We start from the raw sequence: 13,328 nt of genomic DNA on the forward strand, positions 1-13,328 counted from the left end.
TTTTACGTGCGCTTCGAGAGCTTCTGTTTTGGCCCCGGTCGAGGCTCGGCTAAAAAAAGCGCCGCTCTGTCACCTCGGTTTACGACAAGCATAGACACGAGAGCAGATTCTGGACCAGCTGATCATCTCAGACTAGAGTGGAATTTGACAAACGGATCACTTGGGAATGTTATGTATGATGTCTTAGGGAGTGGCATTACCGAGACATTTCCACAAGGGGGGGGGGGGACAAAAGTGACCCATATGATCCAAATAAAACATCTTGGCTTTTTCGTGGCTGCAAATGATTCATTTTCCAGGTTGAGTCATGTGGAGAAAGAACGCGACCCTCCCTATGATTCTTCAGTAACGTTCCGGAAAGTGCTGCACATCATACATCAGCGTCGATGCATCAGCTTGACATTTTTGTGTATGTTCTGATGTTTCATTAACGCGAACGTTCAGGCACGATCTTGTCATTTCTTCAGGCCACGTTCGTCTGATCAGCGTACTTTATAGCGTCGTGTCAAACTGCTGTTTGTATACCATAGTATCCGAAATGCCGTTTGTTACTGATGCATGCAGAGAGCCTTTACTTTGTCCCTGAACGCTTATACAATCTTTTAAATAAGGAATAAGCAGCAGGCAGGCTTGTGATGTAGCGTAGACGTCATGTTATTAAATTGGCATCTCATTAGCATGAAGTGCATCTTACTTATGAAGAATGAATCATTAGAGGCAAGCGGTGACTAAGACCCCACACACCACTGTGCTTAGGCTGAAGTCAAAACTAGACATAGTTTAAGGTTAAGTAACTGAAACTAGTCGTGTGTGTGTGTTAATCTCCTGACCTGAAGTTGAACTCTTGTGTACTGAAAGCATGTGCTTCCTGTGAAACGGCACAGAATTTAAATGGTAAACGGTCTTGGCAGTTCCAAAGCGCTTTACACTGTGTCTCATTCACCCATCACACACACTCACACACCACTGGTAGCAGAGCTGCCACGCAAGGCGCTAACTTGCCATTGGGAGCGACTTGGGGTTCAGCGTCTTGCCCAGGGACACTTCGGCATGTGGAGTCACGTGGGCCGGGAATCGAACCGCCAACCCTAGGATTAGTGGACAACCCGCTCTACCACCTCAGCCACGGCCGCCCTTGTTGTTTAGCAGCTAATTAGTTTAGAAGATAACGTACTGGAAACCAGTCACAGTTCTTTGAGTTTTCAGAATAACTACAGAGATCATAAAGATCGCCGATGATGTCGTTACTTCAGTTAAACGAATTGCAAGAGTTTACTACTCCGCATAAGGTTCTGTTAAGTGCCCAGGAAATCGAAATCGTTGTCGCTTGGTGTTTTGGACACCGATATGACAGCAGATCCTGAAAAAAAATATTCGGAACAAAACAAATAATAACTCTGTTCTGCGCTCATGTATTAAATTTGCATCCAGCTAAACATAAAAGGAGCTTCCTCCGTAATACGGAAGTGGTTCTGATACAGAAGATCTGATGTGAATCAAACGTCTGTGATTTGTAAAGTGTGTCAAAAACCCGTATCAACAAAGGGTGGAAACACGTCACGTTTGTTCCACCACCACAAGCTAAAACACTGACTAGAATATGAGGAAAGCCAGAAGTTGCGCAAGGAGGAGGTCAACAGGTAACATAAAGCAAACTCCATAATATTCTAGATTTTTTAAACATACTTAATTGATATAGTTTAGTATCTGATGATGGTCAGGATTGAGGTTTCACTTTTCTTGGATGTTTGTGTCACTATAAGCTGATGTGACTTGTGGCCGAAAGGATAGTGTTGAATGTTATTATTTCCATATAATTTATTAGGGTTGTTACTGTGTCATGGTGTATGATCAGACTGTTACCTCAATGTGCTTTTTTTTCTTCCTTTTTTCATTTCAAACTACAGTATTTTTCTTACTCCTTATGGTTGTTATCCTGTTGTATCCAGCTGTGACTCCATCCAAATTTCACCACCCGCCCCCCTCCCTCTGTCCTCCTCCAGAATCGTACCACAGCCACCTTTATTTCCCTGCACATGGGACATGACCGCACTAAAATCCCTTCGCCTGTGTAATCCGCTACTGTTCTACATCCGTTACGCTGCTACCGATGCCGCACGTAACTTTATCATACCTGATGACGCCCAAGCATGGCGTTGCTGACAGGAACTTCTCAAAACAGCTGTCTATTCTTGGTAAAGCAGAACTACAAGCTGCCTCGCTTGTTAGATTTTTATATTTTTAAAATTTTGTGGATCTGCGAACCACCTTCCCTCACAGTCGCTCTCTTTTTCTCAGCTTACAACGACAACATGAGAAATACTGACCGTGTAAGAGATTTTGATGGAAACGCCGTTCTCAAATATCTTTCTAAAGCACAAAAACAATTAGGGGATTGTATTTTTTTTTTGTTGCATAGACACCTTTTGCAATAAAGGTTTCCTTTCATTTCTACTACCAGCTTGTGTGCTTTTCTAAATGCTGATTTTAATATTGTGATAACATGGAATTTTTCGACTAGGTTGTCATACCGTGAAACGTATCGCATCTCCCCTAAACACAATAACCGTTTATCGAACCCATTCTTGTAGTCAATCACGGTCGGACGTTTAAGAATTTTTAACTTCTGCTGTTTCAGTTTAAAGAAGAGCTTGTAAACATGCACACCCAAAAGTTGCTTCCTTGAACTGAATGCAGTACTGAGCCTTGTGAAACATGTAGACACGCGCACACGCACGCTCGTGAAGGTACACTGGCGTACAAAGCAGGGAGTAATAAAAGAAATCTAAAGTAAGTCTGATGTGTTAACAGCTTCTGGTGAATACTTTTTATTTAATTAGAAGCTTTCCTGCAGTGTGGATCCAATTCCTGGCTCCTCTCCACACACACACACACACACACACACACACACACACACACACACTGATCTCCACACACCCAGGCGCCAATGAGGATCTGTTACTGAGCTAGTGAGCCTGCGATCATGTTTCTCTGCTGTATTCTCAGGTCGTCATTGATTCCAGCTCTCCAAAATGAAACCATAAACAAGGCCTCGATCCGATCTCCCATAATAGTGCCTGCATACTTGGAGCTGATGTGATGTGCTTTATTTTATACCGTGTGTGTAAATGTAAATGTTCGCCGACAGCTTGGAGTCATCTGTAATGCTGTATTCTACTAAAGGTCATAAGTCCTAATTTCCGACCTGCGAATAACTCCCCCTCAACTCCGCAAGTCCTTCTCAGGAGCTCAGGATGGTCTCCTCAACTTCAAGTTCAGCAAGTGATCAACATGGCTGCTCAGAGCATGAACTTACCTTTCGAACGAGTTATGCTGTTTAATATACAAGTATTTGCTTTAGCTCGATCAGAGTACATATGAATTTGCTTGTTAAATCTAGCAGTCCGTACGGGATTTCGCAGAGTTTAAAAAAAAAAAAAAAAAGAATAATAATTTTTACGTGATTTGTTGCGGCCAAAAATGCTCGATTTTGCTGCTATTTTATTTCAAAATTTGTGGCGTTTTTGCGTGCTTTTTTTTTTTTCCCGGAAAACTGCTTGAGTTGGCGAAATTGTAATGTGATGTTTGTTTGTAAGTTAGAGTTTTAAAGTGTACTCATGTTCGACACACGTGAACCGAAGTGGGCTTTGGCGTTGTGATGATGTGACATGATGCATCTTGGCCCAGATCTGCGGTAACGTTGAAAAATTGTAAGCTCCTGAGAATATTGTGGCATTTCCTTGATTTTGTGTTAAGTTCTGCGATAGTAAAATCCTGGAGGGACTGAATAGGTGGAGACCAAAACGAACTTTCTACTTGCTAATGGATTTATCATTAGTCCACCCCGGTATAACAACACTTACTACTACTACCACTACCTCTAATAATTATTATTATAATAATAATACCACTACTAATACTACAGTTTAGAAACAGTTTATTTTTCACCTTGGTTCTGAACAGAAATAATATTTGTCCGTTCCTGCTTCGACATGCCACACCCCCGCGTTTAGTTTAGGAACCTGGTTCTTAGGAAACAGAAGAATGGTTAACACTGTTCTCTACGAGTCTTATCTGCTTATAGTTAGCCAAGGGTACAAACGCAACCAAACCCTGCATTTAACCAGAAACATGTACATATTTTTTACCTATTTTTGCTTTACTGGCTCTGCTGTGTTGCTTGCAGCATCGTAATAAAAACGCATCATCCTAGCAACTATCTAACGTCATGTCTTCCTCTGGACAGTCTCGCAGGAAGTGATATAATGTAAGTGACTATATATAGTATGATATAGTATAAGTGATATAGGATATCATCTCGCAGGAAGTGACGAATTCTGGACAGGAATTTAGGCCTAGTGGGAAAGTGTTGAGGTTTTAAGGCTACACTTTCTTGAAGTCACACTAGATCAGAAAAATAACTTTATTAACCAGTTAAGCACCTTTTTAAATTTGGAGCAATTTCGACTGATATTGTTTGTGTATTGATTGTTAACAGAGATTTTTTTCGTTGTTGTTGTTGTTGTTTGTATTTCCATGTGTATGTGTATCAGCATTGGTGTTTTGTTTCTGCAGGGTCTCCTCCTGGTTGCTCTTGCAGGAATGTCTGTATTCGTTGCTCTACTCAGGACTCGGGCTTCTCTTCCTCTCTGCCAGGATGCAGCGGTGTCTGTTTAAGGTCACTGTGGGGTGGGGGCTGGATTTATTCAGGTTTAACTACACACAGACCTTCTGCGAGTAAATATGGCAGGCTGTGATGAACTGTTGATGTGGTGAAGATTTGTGCTTCAGATGTTTATAGACTGTAGCGACGGGGTGAAGAAGGCGTCGGTTAAAACGAATCAGATTTACACGTAGTTGTTGTAGTCGGTAGTGATTAGGATATAGTTATAGGAGTGTTGTATTTCCGGCACGGTAGTGAGATTGTGCGAGTTGTACAAAGCGCAGCCGCATTTCTCACATGCAGAGGTTTGTTTTAAATTTGTACTCCCTCCTTTTCAATAAGCTAAACAAAGCTCTGTTCCTCAGCTCCAGCTCGTAATTGCACAGGATGCCGTACTCCCAGCTGTGGGAGAACCAGCGCGTGCTCTCTCTCTCTCTCTCTCTCTGTGTGTGTGTGTGTGTGTGTGTGTGTGTGTGTGTGTGTGTGTGTTAGTGGCGCGTGCTCCCTCTCCGCCTGCAGATAGCTAAAATTCCCTTTTATGGCATTGAAGTGCTTTTCAAACAGGAAATGACATCACACTACGCCGAGGCAGAGCAGGAGTTGCTTCTGCTGTGCAACATTCCACACAGCATGACTCGCCTCAACTCTGATGCCTCAAGTCAGCTCAACTAAAATAGCGAAGAAAAATAATAATCTAATTAAACCCACACACTTTTACAACGGAAATGAGCGGAAAGTTCACAAATAAAAGTACATGCGCTCGTATTGTCCAGGGATCGAGACCTGCGAGCCAACGGCGAGGCTTGAGACTTGTCTGGCTCATGAGCAGGGATCATGTAAACTGAAAGAGTTTCCACCATCTCCGGTGGACATGGCGGAGCCCGTCAGAAATGCAGGGGGGCTCTTACACGTCACTACTTCTGTCTTAGAAGGGGGTGAGACGCAGAGGAATTCACGTAGTTGTAGCTACTCAGACATCCGACGAATTCTCAGTGAAGTCAGACAGTTCTGATGTCAGAGTCTGATGTCTAGTACAGTTCCTACTGTAATAGGGATAATAAGCATGAACCTTTTTTATGTATATTAACGGTGTAATGCAGTGACACTATCTGTATTTATTTAGTGGTCTAACTATCCACATCTGTATTTGTATTCAGGTATAAATCTGAAGTGGGCGTGGCCTAAACTGGCAAGGGTGATTTGTCGTTCCGGCTCGGACAGTTCGACATCATCGCTCTAGATCTTCATTAGCCCCGACTCCAGATGTGCATGAACGTTGTTTGTAGCTGAATTTAGACGGCTCTACTCCGAACAGCTTCACGTTCATGTTCTTCTGCGTGTTCTGTGTTATTCAGCGTGTTCGCTCACACCCACACGAAAGCAGTTTTTCTGATGCGTCCTACATGATCCCACCTCCTGAGACCTTTGGACCCAATCAAACCTTTTTGTCAAGCTTTCTTTCTGTATCTGTGTCAGTTTGAATGCAATATCTTTTCATTTCAAATAAAGTATTCAGAGTGTGTATAGAATTTATCGCATACTGTTATTGCTTTTGAATGAGGTTGTGCAATATTTATCAAATGCTGGAGTGTAGTAATCTACTGAAAGACCTTTTTGACTTTTAAAGTCCCCGTGAAGTGCCTTGAAACGCCACAGAGTTATTCTGTGTGTTGACGATGTAATTTCCACTAAAACAGGAAATCAGGGTGAGACATATCGAGTGGCTCTGCCCCATATTTAAATAGCCAGTATTGTTTAGTTTACCTCACAGCCCGGGCTAAGCCGTACTTGACAGTTAGTACCATGCATATTTATAATGTTGCGGACAGGACACTTTCAGTTCTAGAGAGCATTTGATTGGACAGAAAATCTGATGATTTTGCAAATCCTGTCACTGTTTTGGAGCACACTAGCTTATAGATAACCTTAAAGTGCACCTATTAAGGTTTTTCAAATATTACCTTTCATATAGTGTGTTATAGAGCTGTTTGTGAACGTAAAAAGTCTGCAAAGTTTCAATAATTAAAGCGTACGTCAAACGGAGTTATCGACTCCCAAAAACAGGAACCGATTCTGAACAGCTGAAACGAGTCGTCAGTAATTCCAAACTTACTTCCTGTACTAACCTACGTAGGTTTGTAACAAAAAGCCCCGCCTCTGGTCTTCACTGGCTGCTCACGAACAGACGGAGCTGAAACCCGTTATGGTAGTGGGCGTTTCCTTTCCGACACACGCTGACAGCGCTAGACCAATCACAACAGATTGGGACATCTGACCAATCACGGCAGAGTATGCTCTCTGAAAGGAGGAGTTTAGACTGAATCCTTTAGAACGGATCATCGAACGAGTCGTTTGTGACACTGGAGGGAGAAAAGGTAATGCTGCAGTTTAAATTATGAGCACGTTAAAGTGTTTTTGACCATGGATGCATGTAAATCTATTGTATGAGACCTTTAAAACAAAATTAGGCACTTTTCAAAACCCCAATAGGTGTGCTTTAAGGCTAACATATTCATACTCGAAGCCACAAAATGATCGATTTGATTTTGATTTCATGGGGACTTTAAATCAAGCGAGCTGCTATTTTAGAATTTATTTGAATTTTACCGTCATTAGAAATGAAAAAGCGTTTTAGTGAATCTCATTCTGCACTATCAACAGATGCTGTGCCGCAAACAAGTGTGCAGAAACAAACGAATATCCTGTTGTCCTCATACATCGTTGAAAGTAAATGATTGATGGCCTTTTTTTAACCAGATCTGTGTTCATTTCATTACAGGCAGCATGGCTACTCACTTTATATGCTTTTTTTATTTTTAATCAGAGGAAGCGTACATTCATACTCCGTGTGCAAAGCAGAAATAATAAAATGCCTACTCGTTACAAAACCACATGAGCAGCATTTTTGCAGCAGGTAGTGTTAATACATGCGTTGCAGTTTTGCTTAACCGAGGTAGCGTCAAACTTGTCTAGAAATACAAGAGTGACTGCTAGCCGTTGAGAAAGGGGAATCGAGAATAGCTGGCCCGCCGTCGTGCAATCGCCATGCTATCTACACAGCTTCTGTGTGTACGAAGGTACTCGTGTCTTTGGAAAGCTAAGATTCTTGTGATTTGATAGATGTAAACCGTTTCAAGATACAATCACAACAGCAGCTACAATTAATTTCTCTGTCAGACCACCAACATACAAACACTTACGAAACGGAGGCAACTCGCCTCAGGTGAAGCCTCATAGTAATCCACTGATCCATAACATCCTGACAAAAACAGTCGTGTTACACTGGAAAAGGTCCAAACAATCCAATAATATAAACAATATTTAGTCCACATTTCAAAAGAGAAGAAAACCATGCACGTACACCAAATGGTACGTCAAGAACGGCTTTAATTTTACTTTGGGTATGCCTTGGCTAGGCGTTTTAGGCTAATTTTCAGGAGCTTTTCTTTATGAGAATATGCAGAAAAAAACCACTAACAAGATGCTTATAGGTTTGATTATATTTACAGATATCTCCTGTATCACAGCACACAACTAGAAAACTACAGCCCAAATCAGCACAGCATGGCAGTCTTTTCCTGCTCCGGGGGCTAGTAGCTAATTCTTTTGAGTGCTCAAGTGCAACCATTTTATGTCATCGACTCCCGAGTTCACTGCGCATGCCATGTAATGGCGGCTTCCGTAGGTTCAAATATCTTAAATATTAAGGATTTTTAAAGTAACTAACACGTTTCATGTGTTTCTAACAATGGTTTTTAGTAGTAGAGGGCAATTTTTGCGTGTGAAGGCCTACAAGTCTTCATCGTCGGGGTTCCTTTTAAAGGAGTCTCTGTTACTGACCTCCGACTGTTTCCTGAAACTCTTTTAGGCTTTGTTTTCTGCCAGTGAAACAAACTCGGACTTGATACCGAGTGAGTTTTGTGTCTTTGCTCGTTTCATCAGATGATTCGTCCTTCAGCAGTTTTTATGCAAACGTTGGTGAATTACACTGTGACAGTGTTTGAACACGTTAAAGATTTTTAAAGAGAATTTTAAAAAGCCTCGGGATGAAGCTGATTGGTGTGAGATGTTAATCTGCTCCTTTTTTTTTTTTTTTTGGCCTTCACAGAACCAGCAGAAGACCCCAAACTGCTACATCTCTGTGGGAGGCCTTCTCCCATTTCCAGAAGATTCCATCAGGTAAACTTCTCTTTGTTTGAAGCAGTCCTTTGGCCTGGTTAGTTGTTATTTTGTTGTTGTTATTATTATTATTATTATTATTATGTATAATAATCCTTTAGACATTAAGAACGTGTTTTAGTGATTAAGGATGGTAACGGTTTAATTGCTAAGCTATAATTAAAACCATAAACAAATCATTTGTAATGATCAGTGTTTGATATTTGAATTCCTGTACTCATCATCCCATTCGTGAGGAATGTGTCTGAGTCGCATATGTTTTCGTTTAGACCAGTGTTTCCTTTGAAATCTGATGGTAAAGAAAAGAATCGTTTGTTGCGGCACCGTATGGGACCGCATTATTCGATACTTTAGCAACATGCCGTCTGCGTATACGTGGAAGGTTGGTATGATTCGGAGAAAGTATCCTCCGCCTCCTGCCATAGTGACCCGACGTCAACAAAAATGTATCAAATATACCTGTGAAACAACATGACAACTAACTTAGCAAAAGTAATCATGTATTTGAGTCTACATGACTTAGATGAATCTAGATGATCTTAACCTTGAGCTAAATTTACGTTTGTAAAGTTTATCTCTCCTGTGTGAACTAAAAAGTGTTCAGTAGAGTGCAGGGTCTGTTATACTTTGCATCTGAGAGCTGTTGGCCTTCGAATGTTATTTGCGTACTCTTTTTGAAGGTGTAAATCGGTGCAGTCGGAAGCCTGTTTAGCGCCTGCTAGCTGACAGCTGTGTCAGGAAAACGTTCCCCGAGGCTGCTACTTAACACCACAATTACCATGCCTTTTTAAACCTCGTGTGCTTTTGAAGAGCAACAGTAACGAGGCGTACTCGGACGACGTTCTGTTTTTGCCTTTGTATCCATGCAGAGTGGGGGCTTCACACTGAGGCATCTCTTGTGTCTCAGTCAGTCCACATTTAAACCACCTTACATCACGTCACTACATGCCATTCTGCCTGTTTGAGCAGCTCACTTTTTTACCGTTGGACTCAAGTCACATAAATAGCACTAATGTGTTCTGAGAAATGGCTCATCACCGTGAAGACTTCCTCAGGGCTGTATTATGCATGGGGCCTCAACCATACAGAGTCATGTCTGACCTCTATGTGTGAAGACCTTACTGTAGACATAACCGATTGATACTCCTCAGACTTTAAGTTCAATTTCGCACAATTAAAAAAATGATCTTCCATTAGTCTCCCATTGACTTAAAGTATTTATTTATTTATTTATTTATTTTTAAATGACAGGCTGTTACAGGCCAATAATCAACAACAGGGTGGTGGGAATGTGACACTGAAGTTGTTTACTTTCCAGTAACTGCAGGACCCACAGCGTTTTATTGCTCTTATTACCACAGCAATTTACCAGCAATTACATTTTTATTCCTTAAAGAATGACCTGACATCGTGTTCACTTTAATAGTTATATTTAACATTGTGAAACGTCCAGAAAACCAGTTCGTTTCTGTTATCACTTACCATTATAACAGCTTGTAACAGTCACTCCCTTCCTTTGAAGAAGTTTGCAGTTAATAAGACAAAATAAACACAATTTATCACATCACAGAGGAACCAGAAAGCCCAAAATCTTTGGTCTGTCCTGAGACGTAAACGTTCCATAAATGTTTTTCTTTGTTAAATAAAGTTTTTTTTTTTTTTCAAACTGTTTATTAGGCTTAGATTATGCAGATTAGACTTGCGCCGTACATGTACCTGGGGCAGTGGTGGCTTGACGGTTAAGGCTCTAGGTCACTGATCAGAAGGTCAGGGGTTCAAGCCCCATCACTGCCAAGCTGCCACTGTTAACCCTCTCTGCTCCAGGGGCGCTGTATCATGGCTGACCTCGCGCTCTGACCCGGCGCTCTGACCCCAACCTCCTAACATGCTGGGATATGCGAAGAAGAAGGAAAAAAAAAAAGAATTTCACTGTGCTGTAATGTATATGTGACCAATAAAGTCTCGTTATCATTAGTGCACGAATACATACGTGCGATTTGAATTACAGCCAGCGTTATTGTCAAAGCTGCTGTTATAGAAAATAAACCAACAGCTCCTGACCAAACAGAATCGAGACCTTTTATAACTGACCTCAATTCACTCTAGGACCAAATACCTACGTTTATGCTCTGCCACAGCTTGTATTGCACATTACAAAGTTTGTCACGCCTCACAGTCAGGAAATACAGTCTATTTCTGCAGCTCATCAGTGTGAATGTGGAACTAGCTCAAGTCTCAAGCTCCTGTATAGTGTTGGTTTCCAAGAATGACCAACCTCTTGCTTAGCTGAGTGTAGACATGGGTATTACTTTGAATCTGGTCATCTTTTGCTGTTTCATGCTTTTCAAAGTAGAGGTTTTCTCAGAGCGGATACTTTCACGATTGTGAAAGACGTTGGTCACTGACCCAGGAAGCGGTTGCTTTCCTGCCAAAAGTGCCACATTATTTATATCTTTGCTTGATCAGCAGTTTCCTATTGTTCCAGTGTTTTAATGGTGTCGAAGTCGATCCTGCAGTATCCTTCCTATATTTTTAGTGAGTACGAGGCAGGGGATTTAGCTGGACTGTTAATCATCCAGGAGCACAGCTTCTTCTCCATCAAAAAATAAAACAAGTTTAAAAACGTACTTCTAAATAGACAGTTTAATTGTTTTGTATTGTTTTTCTTGCACGTGAGGGTTGATCGCACTACCAGACCGATTAAAATCTAAAGCTTTTTGGTATCGATCATGGTTTGGTGTAGCCACGGTGAGGCACAACTAAGCTATCATTGTATGGGTTTAGCTGCTGCAGTGCTATGCTCTGCTCGTATCATGTTCATGTAACCTGGAATTCGTATAGACGTTTACTCACCATGTTTTCGTGGCACAGCGTGAGAGGATGTTAGTGCTTCAGTTTTAACCCATAAAAAAAAAATTGGCATATATCCGTCTTTCCCTCACACTGATTGACACACGCTTTTGGCAGAATTGAAAACCGTCAGCCAATAAGACACAAGTATTTTCCTGTAAACCCTGTCTGATTGGTCGCGCCTCCATTCAATCAAGATACAAAATTACAACACTGCCGTCTTCTTTTACAGACTCTCAGTTACGTAGTGACGAACCGCTCCCAAGTGGAGAATTATTCAGGGCTAAAGAAAAAAAAAATCTTCGGGTCTACATCCCAAAATGCCCAGGTGAGGTTACACCCCTGGTGGGAGGCATGTGGAATGGAAACCCAGCTGAAAAATCTGCTTCGTTGTGTATGACGAGAGATCAGAAAGACTGGAACTTGTCATTACAACATGTAAGCCAGTAAATGAAGTGTCGGGAAGATCCTCTGACTGTGTAGCAACACTTCATGCTGTTATACAGCCTGCTTTTGTTGTCAGAACACACAGTTAATCACGGAGATGCTTTATAAACCTCAGCTTTAAACGCCTCAACAATGGCCTGTTTCAACACACATACGCACGCACCCTGATCCGCTCCAAGATCTCCGTTAATAGAGCTCCTTGTTTCCTTTACTGCCCATCTTTAGAAACAGATATGCCCTGTCCGGAATCACGTCTGTGCCTTTTCACTCGCGTTAAGACGCTTTGGGAGCAGGGATGTCCTTTTGTTTAAGAAATCATTCCTTATTTATTTATTTATTTATTTATTTTTTATAAAAGCAGTACAACTAAAAACTCTAATTTACAGATAATGCTGCGACATATTATTTATTTTGTGTATAACATGTTAAATCTGGAAGAAGGTGTTTTTTGTCGGCAAATAATGAACAGTTTATCATCCTAGAGTTCCACAGCAGTGCAGTAACATCTCTATCTCTTCATAACCCTTACAAACGGTAGCCATCTGCATTCTCGTATCTTAGGACGGTTTGTTTTCCGTCTCGTCTTGTGACAGTTTTATGACTCCTTGCTGCCGATGTGCGTGCGATTACAGGGTTTGCCGTAAGCACAAGCTGCAACAGGTCTCTAGGTTTCCTGACTCTGTGAATAGATCAGGTTGTTGGCATGTGCTTAGCTGAGGCGATCTGTTAGTTACGGTTTTCCGTTAGACTGAAAGTTGCAGACTGAAGAACTCCGATGTTTTGTGCAGTTTTATTTGAGGTTAACTGATTGCCCCAAACTGTCTAACCGTTTTTTTTTCCCCAATATTGTGATCCTATATTGTACATTATAAATCAGTAGGTTTTAACTACTTTGGTTTAAGTTACTACATGATTCCTTTGGGCAGGATTTTATCGCAGGTCCTTCACTAAAGCATGCCGTTATCTCACTTTTGGTGAGATCTAACACTCAATTTGTTCTTCCCAACATCCACATGAAGTCAGTAAGACGATCTGAAAAAAGACGAGCAGTGTTTGGCAGTATTTCGACTCGGAGAGCGGCGCACAAGTCAGAGGCGTGTACTGGGAGCCAGCTTTTATCGCTTTCATGTGACCACATATGAAGTTTGCAGAGATGCAGTACATTTTCCAGTAATTGTCCAGCGCAGCT

General features: G+C 41.4%; 1 protein-coding gene across 1 annotated transcript in view; it reads left to right on the top strand.

Moving 5' to 3' along the window:
* Positions 1-13,328, top strand: part of tln1 (talin 1) — an 84,245-nt gene that overhangs the window by 14,998 nt on the left and 55,919 nt on the right. The window contains exon 2 of the mRNA XM_053646253.1: positions 8,772-8,842. The gene's annotated coding sequence lies outside the window, so the exon portion shown is untranslated. The remainder of the gene's footprint in view (positions 1-8,771; positions 8,843-13,328) is intronic.

This window comes from Ictalurus furcatus, chromosome 16 (genome assembly GCF_023375685.1).
Source record: "Ictalurus furcatus strain D&B chromosome 16, Billie_1.0, whole genome shotgun sequence".
NCBI lineage: Eukaryota > Metazoa > Chordata > Actinopteri > Siluriformes > Ictaluridae > Ictalurus > Ictalurus furcatus.